Below are 17,037 nucleotides of genomic sequence, written 5' to 3'. Positions count from 1 at the left end.
TTCTTGCACACAACAAGAAGTTCTGACTATGAACAAGAAGAGGGTTCTCACCAAAATGCAAAATGCTGACACCTTGATCTTGGACTTCCCAGTCTTCAGAACTCTGAGAAATAAATCTCTGTTGCTTATAAGCCACCCAGCCTGTGGTGTGTTATTACAGCAACTTTAACAAGCAAAGATACCAATAGAAAGGAAGTTCCTGATTCACATATATCAAATAAACAGGTAAGGCCAAGTCACAGGATTCCATGAATGGCCGTGAGGCCAAGCACAGCAGCTGCTATCAGCAGAAGGAGTAGTGAAGCCATACCAGCTGCCTAATACTGGGATGATAGAGCACTTTTGGGGGGATGAAAAATATGTCCCTGTAGTTTCCTCCTTTGGAATAGCCCTAGACAAATCTAATTTCTCTCCAATTTGAAAGTCATCAAAATATTTAAAGACAGGTGTGAAGACTAAGAATTCTTCTCCATGCCAAGTATTCTACAGCCCAAGACCTCATTGCTTAATGCAAAGTCCCCTCATAAGGTGAGTTACCTGTTCATCTTCTAGTTTGTTCATGTCTGTCCCTCTTTGGTCCTCAACACAATCTCCAGCAAGAGGGTTCAGTTCAGTTCAGTTCAGCTCAGTCGTGTCCAACTCTTTGCAACCCCATGGACTGCAGCATGCCAGGCTTCCCTGTCCATCACCAACTCCTGGAGCTTGCTCAAACTCACGTCCATTGAGCCATTCAACCGTCTCCTCCTCTGTCGTCCCCTTCTCCTCCCGCCTTCAATCTTTCCCAGCATCAGGGTCTTTTCCAACGAGTCAGTTCTTCACATCAGGTGGCGAGAAGCCCTGTATCACTGGAAAGGAAATGTCTAAGTTTTCTTCCTAGCATTTGTCTAATAATTATATGCATTTGGGAAACATCTTGGAAGTATTTTGAAGTATAGATCCATCTGTCTGTAGTTACCATACATAAAAGAAGACTTCATAAATATTACCTTTCCTGTACTGTCTAAACACCATGAGGTGCCAGAATATACAGACATATTCTGAAAATAAACTACTCAGAGGAGAAGGAAGCCCCCAGGAATCACTTCCCAAGCAACAGATCATTCAATTGTCATGATGATTAGTAAGAGTTATTAGCAATTTTTCCTCATTGTCTTCCTCTCCTTTACTGAAATACAATAGTGGCCTACGCATGACTTAGTCCTATCCTGACTTGTAATTCAAGAACCATTCACTGAGTGGCTGTTATGTGAAGAATACATTTCAACATTTTGTCTAAGTGATGGTTCGAGGAGCTACGGATTTACTGACTATGCATAGAACCCATTGATTGTAGTAGAATGAAGTCTTGTCTTCTTCAATTGATCAGCAAAGATTCTTGAATTCCTAATGATTACATTGTACAATTATATTATAGAATTACAAGTAATAGAAATGAGCTCAATCTAATAAAAGTGATAAAAGGAGGGCATGGTATAAGGATTGAGAAGTGTCTCATGAAATAGCAGGAAGGAGCTGCTTTCACAAGGGACTGGGTGGCGATCAGGAACTAAGGCAACTTCTCTCTCCTAGGGCTATATGGACTCTCACCTCTGTTTATCGCTGTGTGTCTGCTTCTTCTCTGCTCTAGATAGGTCAGCTTTCCAGTATCACCATGTGCACGGCAGAAGATGTCTGCTTCACAGAGAAGAAGTTTATACATCTGCAGGTCCAGTCATAGCCAGAGACTGACCACATTCTTAAATTCCAACTCCACATTTTCAGGGAAACTCCATCAGCCTATCCACCCCAAAAGTGAAAGTGAAAGTGAAGTCACTCAGTCGTGTCTGACTCTTTGCGACCCCATGGATTGTAGGTCGTGTCTGACTCTTTGCGACCCCATGGATTGTAGCCTATCCGGCTTCTCTGTCCATGGGATTCATGAAAGTGAAGTCACTCAGTCGTGTCCGACTCTTTGCAACCCCATGGATTGTAGCCTATCCGGCTTCTCTGTCCATGGGATTCATGAAAGTGAAGTCACTCAGTCGTGTCCGACTCTTTGCAACCCCATGGATTGTAGCCTATCAGGCTTCTCCGTCCATGGGATTTTCCAGGCAAGAGTGCTGGAGTGGATTGCCATTTCCTTCTCTAGGGGATCTTCCCAACCCAGGAATTGAACTCGGGTTTCCCGCATTGCTTTACCATCTGAGCCACCAGGGAAGCCTATCCACCCCAAGGACCCACCTCATCAGCTCTGGTCAAGGCAGCAGGAACGCGTATAACAGGTACGGCTCTGATGGATGAGGGGCCCCTTCTCAGAGTGGGTTGAACAGGCACCCCATAATGCATCACATCTAGTCCTCCTTCACAGTCTGCTTTCAACTCACAACTTCCATGAATTTATTTGTTTTCATGTATTCACTGTGGTCATCTAAATCTTTTTATCTCATTAAGTGCTCCATCTCCATTTTTAGTCACAGCTTCTCGGTTCCTTCCTCTAACGAAGAGATAGTCATGCTGATTCTCATAAGTTGTCAAACAATCTTCTGCAGGACTGATTCTTGGGAGCAGGTTTCTAAGCCTTGCCAGAACCTTCAGTATCTTTGCTTGGAGTAGAGTGAATACTAGATTCTAGCAAACATGTCTGGGAACAGGGTACATGCTAGTTGGCAAATATCCAATGGAAGCAACAATCCACAGGAATACTCAAAGATACACTTACACTCTAAGAATTAAGGGGGGAGTGGCAGTCCAAGCCCCTACCTGTGACTAAAATGATGACACAGGATCCCCTTGAGATTTACAAGCCCACTGTGGTGGTAGAACAGTCCTGGGACACCAACAACCTCAAGACCTGGCATCTTACGTGCAAGATGTCCTTGCAGCCTCGTATCAACACATGGGGTAGGGAAGTATACAGGAAACTGAAGCAGCAACATCAGACGGGTGACAGAGGCAGGGGAGGAAGACAGCTCTTCTGCCCCCTCACTAATGCTTCCTCTGCCCCAGTGTCCCCCAGTGCCCTCTAGGTGACCTGTGCCTGGAGGATTCTTCTCAAGGAAGGGCTGTCTGTGCTTCCAAAGGGGCAGCAGCTAGTTCCTGAGGCATGGGGCTTGGAGTACAATGCTGTTTTAGTAAGGAACAGATGTAAACAACTGTGATCGGGCCATGGCAACACCATCCAAAGCCCATCTCCCTGGAGGCCTATACCCGTCAACAGCAATCTTATCATCTTGGACAGCTGGTCCACCATGTTCAACATGCCAAGTCTCTACTGACTGGTACCTCCTGGCTTTGCATTTTATTCTTTTTGGTGGTGTCTGGTGAATTTTTCTTTTCTTTTCTTTTTAAGAACTAAGGGTCCTGCTTCTTTGGTGAAACTAGTTGGCTTCCATTTCATTTTTCAGGATAACTCAGTGTATTGATTTTTCCCTTTGCTGGTGATCAACTTGGCATCTATGCCTGTGGGGAAGCTGTTTAGTTTTCCTGTTGTTTCAAGTTGGTTCTAGACATTTCAGACTGCCCCAGACTAGTTGAACGGAGGCACTTACAGCCACATGCTCATTATGAAAGGTCTCACCTGGACCAGCCAGGTGTGGAGTCTGTTCTTTGCCAACTGCCTCAGATGGTGATCTGAGGATTGGCAGGCGACTCTGTCCCATCTGTCACCTGTGGGGCCACACAGCAGGGAAGCAGAGGTGTCTGGTGTCCATCTGCTTCCCTCCAGCAGAGGACCCAGCCTGGGTCATGCTCACTCCTGCCTCTTTGGGGAAAGGTCTCCATTTCACATCACCAACCGTTGCCAACTTGGATTCAAAGCCAAACTATGTTGGGCTGTAGAACCTTTTGGATATTTGACATTGTATCAGGAATACTCCTGAGAAGGAGGCAAGAGGTCTCAAAAATGCCTCTTTTGGCTGGGAGGCAGGAAACTGACTCTGGGGCTATTTGTACGATACAGCCATGGAAAAGCTGACTCACATCTCCATAACTCCACTTCTCCTTCTCAAAAATGGGGACGATTCTGTCCCTTGAAGCTTCCTGAGGCCTCTGGGCAGGGGCAGGAGCTGTGTTCAGAAGTACCTGAGCCCTGTGGCAGAAACACTCCCCGCTTATAAACAGGCAGGATCATCTATCATTTTGTAACTACTTCTCAAACAGGCTAGACTTTGACTTCTGGCGGAATCCCATTTCTCTCCTCTTGGACTGAGAGCGTGAACTCTTCAGGGAGCCAGTTTGTCCCCCACGAAAGACCTCTGGCTCATCAAATGATATTTATTGACCAGTCTCATGCACAGGGCCCACCACTGGCAACTTAGACAGCGAACTTTCTGAGCACAGACTGTTTCTAACTCTGTGTTCAGGACAGTAACTAGAAATTAGCAGCAATCAAGACTCAGTTGAGATCATCATCTTGGGCTATTTTCTGTCTGGCAAGTGTGTGCATCCAGGCTTCTGCCACAAACCTTCTTAGCTAAAAACCCTCTCTGTCTGCCCTGCAGCCCAGGGGATAGAAGCCCACACTTTGTGGGCAGGAGCTGCTCTCATAACTGTACCTATTTTGGGCAGACACTGAGGGAACAGGCAAGAATTCCTGTAGCGTTAGATCGGTAAAGAAAAGATCTGCCTTGGATTTAACAGCTTATACATCTCAAATAGGAGAGAAATTCTGAATATTGGAAAAAAGAAGAAAACCCAGAACCATGAGGGTATATTTATATGAGCTGTGGAAGGAAGTTGAGGAATGGGGCTATGATGAGGAGCATTCCCTTCACTCCAGGTCTGGACATCCCTGTCTGTCTGAAGCAATGGCCTTTCCTTTCTGATGCTCTGGCAAGAGTGCCAAGATTTTCCCATGAGCTCATAAGGATGGGCTGTTTTCATTTCTCTAGATAAATTTGGAGAAAGATTTCACAACGGAATCTCAGAATAGTCATCTTCAGCTGGACCTGGCTCACAAGATTGGGCAGCCAGGCATGTGGCAGAAAAAGAACATTCTATCTGGGGCACTGTTTTCAGGAAGCATGCCCCTAGGGGGATGGGAGGAAGAGTGTTATGGAGAGAAGAGATGGCACAGGAAGGGGGTCATATGTCAACGTTTTCTCCTTATATCTTAGTGGGGATGTGTGCTTCCAGTGTACTCAGATGAACATTCAGAATAGAAACCACCTAAGTGGTGCTGTTTCAGACAAGTCAGTCTCATGGCAGAAAGTAAAAAGAAAGAGCCAACCACAAATGGCCAGGACACAGAGTATGTCACATTTGCTCACATGCCATTGACTAAACACAGAAAGTCATATGGCCAAGCCCAAAGTCAACAGGACAGGGAATAGACTTTATTCTGCAGCAGGGGCCACCTCAAGTCACAGGGCAAAGGGCAAGGATGAGAAAGTAAAGGAGCAGCTGGGAAGAACAATATATCCCACCACAGCCCTATAACATGACCCACTTATGTAGCTAGTATATCCCCATCCTGTGGGCTTGAGGGTCTTTTCCCAAAATCTCCACAGTGCTTTCAGTTCAGGTCAATCACTCAGTTATGTCTGACTCTTTGAGACCCCATGGACTGCAGCACACGAGGCTTACCTGTCCATCACTAACTCCCAGACCTTACTCAAACTCATGTCCATTGAGTCGGTGATGCCATCCAACCATCTCATTCTCTGTTGTCCCCTTCTCCTCCTGCCTTCAATCTTTCCCAGCATCAGGGTCTTTTCCAATGAGTCAGTTCTTCGTATCAGGTGACCAAAGTATTGGAGCTTCAGCTTCAGCATCAGTCCTTCCAATCAATAGTCAGGACTGATTTCCTTTAGGATGGACTGAGTGGATCTCCTTGCAGTCCAAAGGACTCTCAAGAGTCTTCTCCAACACCACAGTTCAAAAGCATCTTTGGCTTTTGAAAGTCAAAATTCTTTGGCGCTTAGCTTTCTTCATGGTCCAACTCTCACATCCATACATGACTACTGGAAAAACCATAGCTTTGACTAGATGGACCTTTGTCAGAAAAGTGATGTCTCTGTTTTTTAATATGCTGTCTAGGTTGGTCATAGCTTTTCTTCCAAGGAGCAAGTGTCTTTTAATTTCATGGCTGCAGTCACCATCTGCAGTGATTTTGGAGCCCAAGAAAATAAAGTGTCACTGTTTCCATTGTTTTCCCATCTATTTGCCATAAAGTGATGGGACCATTTTTGAATGTTGAGTTTTAAGCCAACTTTCTTCCTCTTTCACTTTCATCAAGAGGCCCTTTAGTTCCTCTTCACTTTCAGTTCAGTTCAGTCGCTCAGTCGTGTCTGACTCTTTGCGACCCCATGAATCCCAGCACGCCAGGCCTCCCTGTCCATCACCAACTCCCGGAGTTCACTGACTCATGTCCATCGAGTCAGTGATGCCATCCAGCCATCTCATCCTCTGTCGTCCCCTTCTCCTCCTGCCCCCAATCCCTCCCAGCATCAGAGTCTTTTCCAATGAGTCAATCTTCGCATGAGGTGGCCAAAGTACTGGAGTTTCAGCTTTAGCATCATTCCTTCCAAAGAAATCCCAGGGCTGATCTCCTTCAGAATGGACTGGTTGGATCTCCTGGCAGTCCAAGGGACTCTCAAGAGTCTTCTCCAACACCACAGTTCAAAAGCATCAATTTTTCAGCACTCAGCCTTCTTCACAGTCCAACTCTCACATCCATACATGACCACTGGAAAAACCATAGCCTTGAGTAGACGGACCTTTGTTGGCAAAGTAATGTCTCTGCTTTTCAATATGCTATCTAGGTTGGTCATAACTTTCCTTCCAAGGAGTAAGCGTCTTAATTTCATGGCTGCAGTCACCATCTGCAGTGATTTTAGAGCCCCCCAAAATAAAGTCTGACACTGTTTCCACTGTTTCCCCATCTATTTCCCATGAAGTGATGGGACCGGATGCCATGATCTTCATTTTCTGAATGTTGAGCTTTAAGCCAACTTTTTCACTCTCCACTTTCACTTTCATCAAGAGGCTTTTTAGTTCCTCTTCACTTTCTGCCATAAGGGTGGTGTCACCTGCATATCTGAGGTTATTGATATTTCTCCGAGCAATCTTGATTCCAGCTTGTGCTTCTTCCAGTCCAGCGTTTCTCATGATGTACTCTGCATATAAGTTAAATAAGCAGGGTGACAGAGACAGCAAATCCTCATAGACTTTCTTTTTAAAATTGTGATTCAATATACACAACATAAAATTTACAATTGTCTTTTTAATGGAAGGTAATCCCCTGGTGGCTCAGACAGTAAAGAATCAGCCTGCAATGCAGGAGACTGGGATTTGATCCCTGGCTCGGGAAGATCCCCTTGAAAAGGGAATGGCAACCAATCCAGTATTCTTGCCTGGAAAATCCCATGGACAGAGGAACCTGGTGGGCTATAGTCCATGGGGTCACTCAGAGCACAATGAGCAACTGACACTTTTTTTAATGAACACAATTCCTTAGCATAAGCACATGTACATCGTGTACTGCCATCACCATCATCCATCTCCAGAACTTTTTCATTTTCTTCAACAAGAATTCAAATGAAATATAACTCTTCCCTCCCCTCCCCACAGTCCCTGGCAACCACTGTTCTACTTTCTGTCTCTATGAGGTTGACTCCTCTAGGTACCTTCACACAGTATGTGTTTTTTTGTGACTGCCTTGTTTTCTTTACCATAATGTCCCCAAGTCTCATCCATATTGTAGCAGGCATCACAATTTCCTTCCTTTTTAAGGCTGATAATATTCCATTGTATATATCACATTTTGTTTATCTGTCAATGGACACTTGGGTTGTTTCCAGCTTTTGACTGCTGTGAATAATGCCACCACAAATATGGCTGTACAAATGTCTCGAGTCTCTGCTTTCAGTATTTTTGGTTATCTACCCAGATGTGAAACTGCTGGAAAATATGGTAATTCTAGGTTGAATTTTTTGAGGAATGTCCATAGACTGCGGCCGTCCTTATCTCTGAAGTTTGTGGTAAGCAGAAATTTCTGCTGTTGACGGCTTAGGTCTGTTTTTCCTAGAGCCACCGATTCAGTCCCTCAAACTGGTTCTTCCCATGTCGGAGAATATCAGTAAGAATTTTTAGGATTTTGTTGACTCACCTTCTTTTCTGAGTACCAGTTATGATGGGTAGGTTCAAAGGTAGGAGTTGCATGGAACTGTGTGGATTGCACAAGACTTCCCTTCAACCACTGTTTTTCAATACAGACAGCAGAAAATTATTCCGCCTCTATTGTTGGCTTGTTGTTGGTGATGTTTTTAGTCTTTTAAAAAACTCTCTTGTTTATTTTATTGGATTGAGGGAAGACAGATTCTATATTATGACTTTATTCTGTCATTTAATCCTGGAAATCTATTTTTTTAGTTTTTGCTAAAATTGCAATTTCTCTTTTACACAATTTCAGTACATGTCTCAAAAAAGATTGGAGCTCCAAGCTAAGATGCTGTTTTAAAATTATCTGTGGGTTATCACATTTTCCATAGCTTGTCAAGAGAGTAAAACGTTCATTTTAATTACACTAACAACTCTCACTAGGAGCTGTTACAATTTCCTTTATGTAGCAGAGGAAGACCAGTTCTGTGGGTCTGAATATTTTTGCTTTCATGAATAATTCAATAAGGCAGTTAATAAAGATGAGTAGTTGTTCACAGTCAATTGGGGGTGAAATGATGGGAGATGATTCAAGCTTTTCTCAGCAGAGCTATGATATCATTTGGCCAGGTTTCTCCAGGCTCCCTTGAAATGCAGGAAGATTTTGAGCATTATTTACATAAATCTCTGCTCTCAGCTTGGATGAAACTAAGGAAAGCATTTCTTAGACTGTGGATATATGCTCAGCAGGTGCTACAGGCCTCAGCATGGGAAGCTCTAAGTGAAGAGCTCCCAAACACCAGGCTTCTGCCCCCGAGGAGGCTTTCAGATATGTGATATTGTCCCTAGTCCCCTACAAACAGTGGATCCTAGGCACCAGTAGCAGAGACACTGCGGATTTCATCTCGGCCTTTTTGGAGCTGGAACATAGAGTGAGGCTTAGTACCAGCCTCTGTGTTCTCAGGGTCCATGTGCTACAGCTTCTGGGAGCACTCTGTCTCCATGACAGTGCCCTCTGCGAGCAGTTGACTCTTCTGCATGCACCCCTGGAACTGCGATGGCCATCCTGCACATGAGGGAAGCCACAGGCATGTGGAGACAGGCAGAGGGACCTCCAGGGTTCCTCCAGGACCCTGTGGAACAATGGGCTTCCGTCTGGAACTGGAACTGCACTGCCCTTAGTGTTCCAGTCACTTGTTTAGTGTTGTAAGTGGTAGGGGTGGTTGAGTCACTAAGTCGTGCCTGACTCTTGAGACCCCATGGACTGCTAGGCTCCTCTTCCATATGATCTCCCAGGCAAGAATACTAGAGTGGGTTGTCATTTCCTTCTCCAGGGGATCTTCCTGACCCAGGGATCAAACCCAAGTCTCCTGCATTGCAGGCAGATTCTTTACCAACTGAGCCACCAGGGAAGCCCTTAGTGTTGTTTGTGTGTTGTGTTTAGTCGCTCAATTGTGTCCGACTCTTTGTGACCCCATGGACTGCAGTCCACCAGGCTCCTCCATCCATGGGGATTCTCCAGGCAAGAATACAGGACTGGGTTGTCATTTCCTACTCCAGGGGATCTTCCCAATCCAAGGATTGAACCCAGGTTTCCTGTATTGCAGGCAGATTCTTTACTGTTTGAGCCACCAGAGAAATCCAGCTATTAGTGTTGTATACATGCAGTTAAAAGCCTTCTTAGTTGAAAAGGAGGTTAAACGGAAAAATAAGAATAAGATAGTTAACTTCCATGTTTTTAGTGTTCAAATGTACTCTCTCTTAGAAAGGATAGATTTTAGAAAAATGTCTTTGCTTGGCAGAGCAAAAAGTTAGCCACTCTACATCTGTCTTCAAAGTAGTTTGAAATTTTCGTGGTCCATGAAATCTGAAAGTCTGGGAACCACTGCTCCAACTTGAGAAAAACTCATTTTTGGACAAAGACTCAGAATTGGGTTTTAGCCCAGTTGCTTTCCTCTCTGGCTACTCCTTACATGAAAGACTTGTGATTCCAAGTCCTGCTTTTCACTTGGTTTCCTGCTTATAAAGATGAAAAAGGATAGGAAAGACTAATTCACTAAGCTTTCTTTTTTTTGACTGAGATATCAATAAGCCATTGCTCACTCCTTCTTCCTCTCTCTAAACATACACACACACACACACACACACACATGCATGTGAACACACATATACATGTATACACATGCAATACATGCCCACACATTCTGTGGGGATGAACATTCTTCCCGTTTACCCATCACCTATATTTACCAATTATTAACATTTGCTATATTTGTTTGTTGTTCTCTCTCTACACCTGCCCCATTTTAAAAAATCAATTCTTTGAAAGCTATTTGCAAACGTCACAACACTTCCCTACAGATAACTTTTAACGACACAGTTGAACTTGCTACAATTAATTACGTATGGTTACAGTCAGAAATTTTGCAGTGGAGTTGGAATTTGAGAGAAGTTTCATTAACTAGGGGAGCTATTGACTCGCTGATTGTAAAGAAAAATATGGCTGAAATCATTTGCAGCAAGACAGTTACAGGAAGGCAACACTGTCTTACAAAACTTAGGCTGGAAGCACCCATGGTCCGGAAGGGCCAGAGGAAGGGAATTGTTTTTCTCCATGAGTTACTTGTTTTGGGACCACTCTTCTGGGATCAACAAGCAGAGAGGGATGTTGGATGTTCCTCTTCCTAAATGTGATTTGCAACAAAGAAAGGATAGGCACTGGCAGTAGAATTGTTTTCTCATAAATCCTGGTTTTCTACAGTCCAGCTGGGCACAACATGCCAGTGGATGAGTCTCTTAACCTCTCTCAGCCTCAGTTTCCTCTTAGATAAAATCAATATTATGATAAGATAATGGACAGAAAACCCCTTCTAATATGACCTGACCGGATATAGAGCATACAGTAGGTGCTCATTAAGTGGCATATACAATTTTTTTACTTTCTTAAGTTTGAGGACAACAGTTTTAAAAAGAGCAAATGCAATTTCACAATGAAAATGTAAGTGTTTATAAAATAGTAGTGTGGTCTCTTTTCAAAGTCTTTATCTTTTAGGGCCACATTCTAAAATATTTAATGATGAAATAATTTTGCTTAAATAATCCACAGTAGAGGAGTGTAGATGGAAAAAAGGCTGGTCATGTGTTGATAACTGCCAGAACTTGGGTGAAGAAGGCTGAGTAGTTAAACAAGTCTCTCTGCTCTTTGCATATGCATGAAAATTTCCAAAATAAATTAAAACAAAATAAAGTTGATACTTTCTTGCCTAAAGCAAAAAAAAAAAAAAATCAAATATCTTCAACAATGCGGGAAACAGTTCTAATTTCTCAGCACCCCTTATTCTTATAAAACATATTACATTAAATAAATACACTATCACTTATTATTTTCTTCATACACTTCTTGAAGGGATCCCATCGTCTTATCAGAGCTTTTCTCCTAGGCAATTATCAGCAACTTAATTACTATGAAGTGGATGAAAAAGATCCATTTGTTAGACTGTTGGTGGGGGGGGGGGGGGGAGGGGAGACTGTAAACAGGTTTAAAGTGAAGTTTTCTTTTTGATTTGGAGTGACAGTGGACTCCAAAAGTGTCCCTGACCATAGCTGTCACCACTAATTTTGAGGAACAAGAATTCCTGGCCACCCAAGGAGACTTTTTGAAGCTGTTTGGAAAGACAGGGTATGAATTTAAAATGATCTGGCTCTTTGGGGGTGGGGAGTGTAGTGTTGTGTGCTCAGTCATGTTCGACTCTTTGCGACCCACCAGGCTCCTCTGTCCATGGAATTTTCCAGACTTTGGTGGGGGTGGGGGAGGGTGGGAAGGAAGATACAAAAATTGTGAATTTTAAGGCACGTTACAGCAAAAATCTTGGGAAAAAATTTTTTTGGTTTGTGTCTTGATATTTACATGGGTATCTGTTTTATATGTAAAAAAAAAAAAAACTCATGGTAAAAATTCACACTTCAAAGTTAAATAAGTAAGGGAGTAACTATCTTCTTCAAAAGACCACTTGGAATTCCTTACAGTAGCAGTCGACCCCATATGTTTGAGTATCTGTTTACACATCATTAACAACTTCCTTGAAAACTCTAGGAGAGAGGCAGACTAAGGGAGAAGACACTCAGTGCTGGCTTGTCAGCCCCACATGGAGCCAATTCACTTCAGAGGACAAGGCTCATTTTGGAATTATCATTTAAGAAAATGGGAAATGACTTGAGCTGCAGGAATGCAACACACAGACAGTTGTGTAAATTTGTGGCATTTCCCAATGGTGAGGAAGCAGAGCACCAAGTCTTGCGCACTTGGCGGCAGCTTTGCTAGCGGTGCTGATAGACCTTGGTTAATTAGCCCTCTGGAAGGGAATCCTGAAAGGACAGCTGTGTGCTAACCTCCAGGGTCTGAGAAGTGGTTCTGCTTCCTGTATTTAAGAGTTGACTCAGTTCTAAGAGGTCAGAGATCTTTCTTCTCCCTAACAGATAACACATCAGGTTAGGTGGTCCAGGTTTCAGCTAATTTTAGAAGTAGAAATAGGGATATTTAGCAAAAGCATGTATTATATCAGTCTTAAATTGGATTATAAAGTAATGCCAATAATTTTTAGACAAAACACCAGCACTTTTGCATCCAAATGAGTGAAATCCTTCAAAAAAGTCACTTGCTCAAAGCGTATTTGGAGTTGTTTTTGTGGTATCACCTGGGGTCAATTTGTAAGACAGAAGATATTTGTAGCCAAAATGATTATATGCAAATTACTCATCAGATCTGGTTTTGAAATTTTGTGAAAATCAAATCCATCTTACTCGGGGAGATAGTCTAAACAAGCAATTTTAAGACAGCTTTGAGTGATGATTTTGCTCTTAGGATGAGTACAGAGTGATCTCCAGTGATTACATGGAAGGGAACAGCACTCATTTGGAGAGTTAAGTTCTAAAGTATTGATTTTAAAAGCCAGACATAGGAGATAGCTGGTACATGTAGTTTCTGCAGTTGAGATTAAATATGGGAAAAAATGAAACAGCGGGGCCTCTCCTCCTTCCCTTCAGCAGGAGCTTCCCACACTGGAGGGGACTTGGCTCCTGGCACAGTAAATAATAACATCTTCCTGACCCAGCCTACATTCAGAAAATCCTGAAAGCTAAATGTGTCCGCTCCAGGTTATTATCTTGTTTCATAATTTCAACATACACTTCCCCTTTTAAATCTCAAAATAAAATGTATTTAATTTCTCAACTGTACTTTTTCTCTGTTTCAAAGTTTAAAGCTCTTAAATTCGTCTTTATTGCATTTAGGTCAGCTGTGAGAACTGTTTTTCCCTTACCCATTTTAATTCAAACTCACATTTTAGTCACTTCTGGGAGTGTTTTTTTAAAAATATCAAGCCATTCTTACTACTATCTAGATAATAAGTACACATTATCTCTTTTAACTTGGACGTCATCCTCCTTTGCCTTTATATTTGTATAGATACAAAGCATCAGGAGGTTTTTTTATTCTAACAACAACATAAGCAACAAACAGGAACTAAATGTTGATTCATTTATATTGGATTTGAATGGTTAAAAATAAAATACCAAAGTTGATGATACTGAAAGAAGGGGAAGAGAACAGCATGCTTTTTGCTTGCCTTTGGAACACAAAAGCAATTCCTTAGTGCATGTACACTTTGGTTTTCCTTCTCTGCAGCCTGTTGAGTGACCTGGTTTGGGGAGGAGCTGGGGTGGAGGGCATAGGTGCATGAGGTCCATCTTGCCAGGCTGAGTCAGGCCAATGCAGCTGCTGGCCTGGGCACAAGCGTGGGCGGCCACCTGTGGCTCCCAGCACAGCTGTTTGGTAGAGGGCCAGCCAAAAGCCCTGTCGGTGGGGTGGAGGCAGGTGGCCAGTCGGACAGCCAATGCATTCTGGCATGGGCTGAAAGAACACCTGGTTCCACTCTGTGGACCCACCACAGAAGGTCAAAGAATGTGCTTTCTGGCAGCAGCCCCATGGCCTGGGCTTTCCAGTCCCTATGGTACTGCTCTGACTGAAACACAGAGAATCCCACCTTCCTTCTTCAGAACTTACCCCAAAGCCAACACGGGACTCATTCTGCTCCAACTGAGTGGATGCAGGTCAGCAAGGCCATCTGGCATGTCTGGAAATGGCGTGGGGGGCTGTCAGGCAGGGACAGGCTCCGTGGTTCCAAACAGGACGTTTCAGGAGCGGTGACAGCCTTCGTGTTGCTTGGCTGCTGCCACATCCTCCAGTGTCTTTGACCTTCCTTCTCCTCCTCTTCCCACGAACTCTAACCACATGCTCGGAAACCACTTCTGGTCCCCACCTGTAATTTTGTCACCAGACATAGGAATTTTCAGAGTGAACACCACCACCTACCAGACAGGAGCCCCAAGTTTACCCTTCGGTGACCCCTCAGGCCCCTCCCATGGCCTTGGGCCCACTGCTTCCCAGGAAGTAGGACCTCATCGCCTCTAGCCAGGTTGTTTTCTCTTTGGTAGAGGAGCTTCCTTCCCAGCTTCCTTGTCCCAGAGGTGGGCCAGGCAGCTCCCTTCTATATGCCAAAGAAGTATTTCCTCACTGGCCTGTGACTATTCATAACTTATTCAACCTCTCTGAGCCTCAGTTTTGGCATCTGTAAATGGGGATCGACAGTATTGTCCTCACAGGTTTGTTAAGAGAATATTCCACGGGACAGCATATGCTAAGTGTCTAGCACAGAAGCTGGTCACAATAGGGCCTCAGCAAACACTGATATAAATGAATGCCCATGGTTAATGCCAATCTCCAGACATAGTGGGCACACCTGGCCTGGAATCGAACTTCCTGTGGCCATATTTGCTTGGGATTTCAGGAGCGTCATCTTATAATTGCTGCTCTGTGAGCCCATGCAGTAGCCTGCTATCCACAACTGCCCTTGCCAGGGCCACAGAGCAGGCCTCCCAAGAATGACATCAGTCTTGGGCTGGTGGATGCCACCAACTTTTTGAGCCATTGATCTGAAGAAGCACTCTGAGTTCTAGGAGGCCTTGCCCCTTTTCATGTGAAGCTTCTTGGTGAGGTAAGGTGTTCAAGCCAAAAATTTAAGAAGCACCTATAGAGTTCAAGGCTTTCAGTGTGCTAAGGAAAGCCACTGACCAAGAGACAATATGGGCATAACCTTGGTTTGCTCCACAGAGCAGAGCCAGCCCTCAAACCACTGTTCCATTTCCGGCCTCAGATATCATCTGCGGATGAAATGAGGGATGAACGAGGCTAGAAATAACCCTCTGAGAAAGAAACGGGAGAAAAGACCGTTTTCCTTTTAAGTTCCAGCCTGAGGTTTTGACGTCTAAGGCACAAAACCATTGTGAACAGCTGCTTTTTTTAAAACCATGTGTCAGTTTAGTCCACACATTCTGATGATATGAACAAGACAGAATGGCAAAAATAATCTGTCACTTTTCTTTATTCAGTGAGTGATCTCTTTTCTGTGACCACTTATTTAGAATTTTCCAGTCCTTCTGGGCTATGACTTTTTTTTTTTCCCCCCTGAATTACATTTCTTTTCCCTTCTTTTAAAAGTAATGAATCTTACCCTTGCCACACAAATTCACGTATTTTCGTTACCAAGGTCAATATCCAACTTTCTTCCTAATTTACTTGAAAAAAAAGTCACCTGGCCTCTTGGAGCATAAGGTTGAAGGGTCCTACTGCTCCTCCAGCAGTGGCAAAATCTTTAGAAAGTCGGACTGTCCTTGGGGTCAGTGCCCTAGGCAAGATAGTGACAGTTAGGTATTTCACTGGGAGAGAAACATTTAAACAGAAGCTTGAAAACAACTGTAGATGAAAAGACAGATTTGAATCTTGAGGAATCAAAGCTAAAGCAGGACTTATTTCTTGGTTGGTGTTCCCCCTCCCTGACCCATAGCAGCAGAACTACCCTTTGCAAATGCAGTGGGAGGCTGAAATAGTTGGTGCCAGGGTCTTCTTAACTGAGCATTCATAATACTTCACCGTTTTTGGCTCCTAAGATGACCTTGAAAAGCACCCCCCAGAACTATCTAATCACCTTTCTTGATTCCTTCTAATGTATATAATTGAATGTGTGGGGGAGGGATATGGGAGTGAGTGGATTAAAGCACAAACATGTTTTGGACAATGCACATTTTTTAACGTAATTGATGAAGTTGTCATTATCAAAGTACTGAAACAGCTAAGCATGCAGGAGGGATAACTTATTAGCTGCTAAGCTTCATATGAACTGTTGCCTTTCCATATGATAGGGTCCCTCAGTTCAGCAAAGCGGCTCAGCCTAAGAGGAAATGTCTGAAGGTGGCAAAGAATGCTCATCTTGTTCTTTGTTCCTAGTCGAATATGAATAGAAAAACCCTTCAAGCATGAATTCTTTGTTCAGCACCCTTTCTACAATGAAATACCTTGTGTCTATACTAAAGAGCTTACATGGAAGGCAAAAAGGAGAGGGCAAAAGAGTTTTGGGCCGTGTGACTCAAGTTACGTGGCAGTGGCCAGTCTGACTTCCCTTCTGGCCTTAGAACAGCTGGCTGGTGGCATCTGGGGATACAGCCCCACCAGAAATAACTGAGGCCTTGCATTTAGATGTTACTGACATACAAGTAGATGTAATCTCTGAGAAGGGTAATAAGAAGGCAACAAGTGGGACTTCCCTGGCAGTCCAGCAGTTGAGAATCTGCGCTTCCACTGTTGGGGGTGTGGGTTTGATCCTTGGTCAGGGAACTAAGATCCTGCATTCTTCACGGTGTGGCCAAAAAAAGAAAAAAGAATGCAACAAGTTATCTCAGTCCAGACACTTCCTGGAAAATTTAGAGGATGTAGGGGCTTCCTTGGTGACAGACGGTAAAGAAACTGTCTGCAGTTCAGGAGACCTGGGTTTGGCTCCTGGGTTGGGAAAATCCCCTGGAGAAGGGAATGGCTACCCACTCCAGCATTCTCGCCTAGAGAATCCCATG

The 17,037-nt window shown here is 43.7% G+C and overlaps 1 protein-coding gene across 3 annotated transcripts in view; it reads right to left on the bottom strand.

Annotated features, from left to right (window-relative positions):
• ADAMTS6 (ADAM metallopeptidase with thrombospondin type 1 motif 6) overlaps positions 1–17,037 on the bottom strand; it is a 302,396-nt gene that overhangs the window by 7,179 nt on the left and 278,180 nt on the right. The window contains exons 25-28 of one of the 3 annotated variants that reach the window (XR_011562416.1): positions 15,645–16,819; positions 14,138–14,393; positions 1,588–1,776; positions 538–845 (exon numbers count right to left, since the gene is read on the bottom strand). The gene's annotated coding sequence lies outside the window, so the exon portion shown is untranslated. Of the gene's footprint in view, positions 1–537; positions 846–1,587; positions 1,777–2,003; positions 7,095–14,137; positions 14,394–15,644; positions 16,820–17,037 lie in introns of those variants that run through there. The other 2 variants (XR_011562415.1, XR_011562417.1) reach the window with 2 other exon arrangements.

This window comes from Bos indicus, chromosome 20 (assembly GCF_029378745.1).
Source record: "Bos indicus isolate NIAB-ARS_2022 breed Sahiwal x Tharparkar chromosome 20, NIAB-ARS_B.indTharparkar_mat_pri_1.0, whole genome shotgun sequence".
In the NCBI taxonomy this organism is placed as follows: Eukaryota; Metazoa; Chordata; class Mammalia; order Artiodactyla; family Bovidae; genus Bos; species Bos indicus.
Note: the sequence above shows the minus strand (reverse complement) of the source record. Positions and strands in the feature narration are given on the sequence as shown.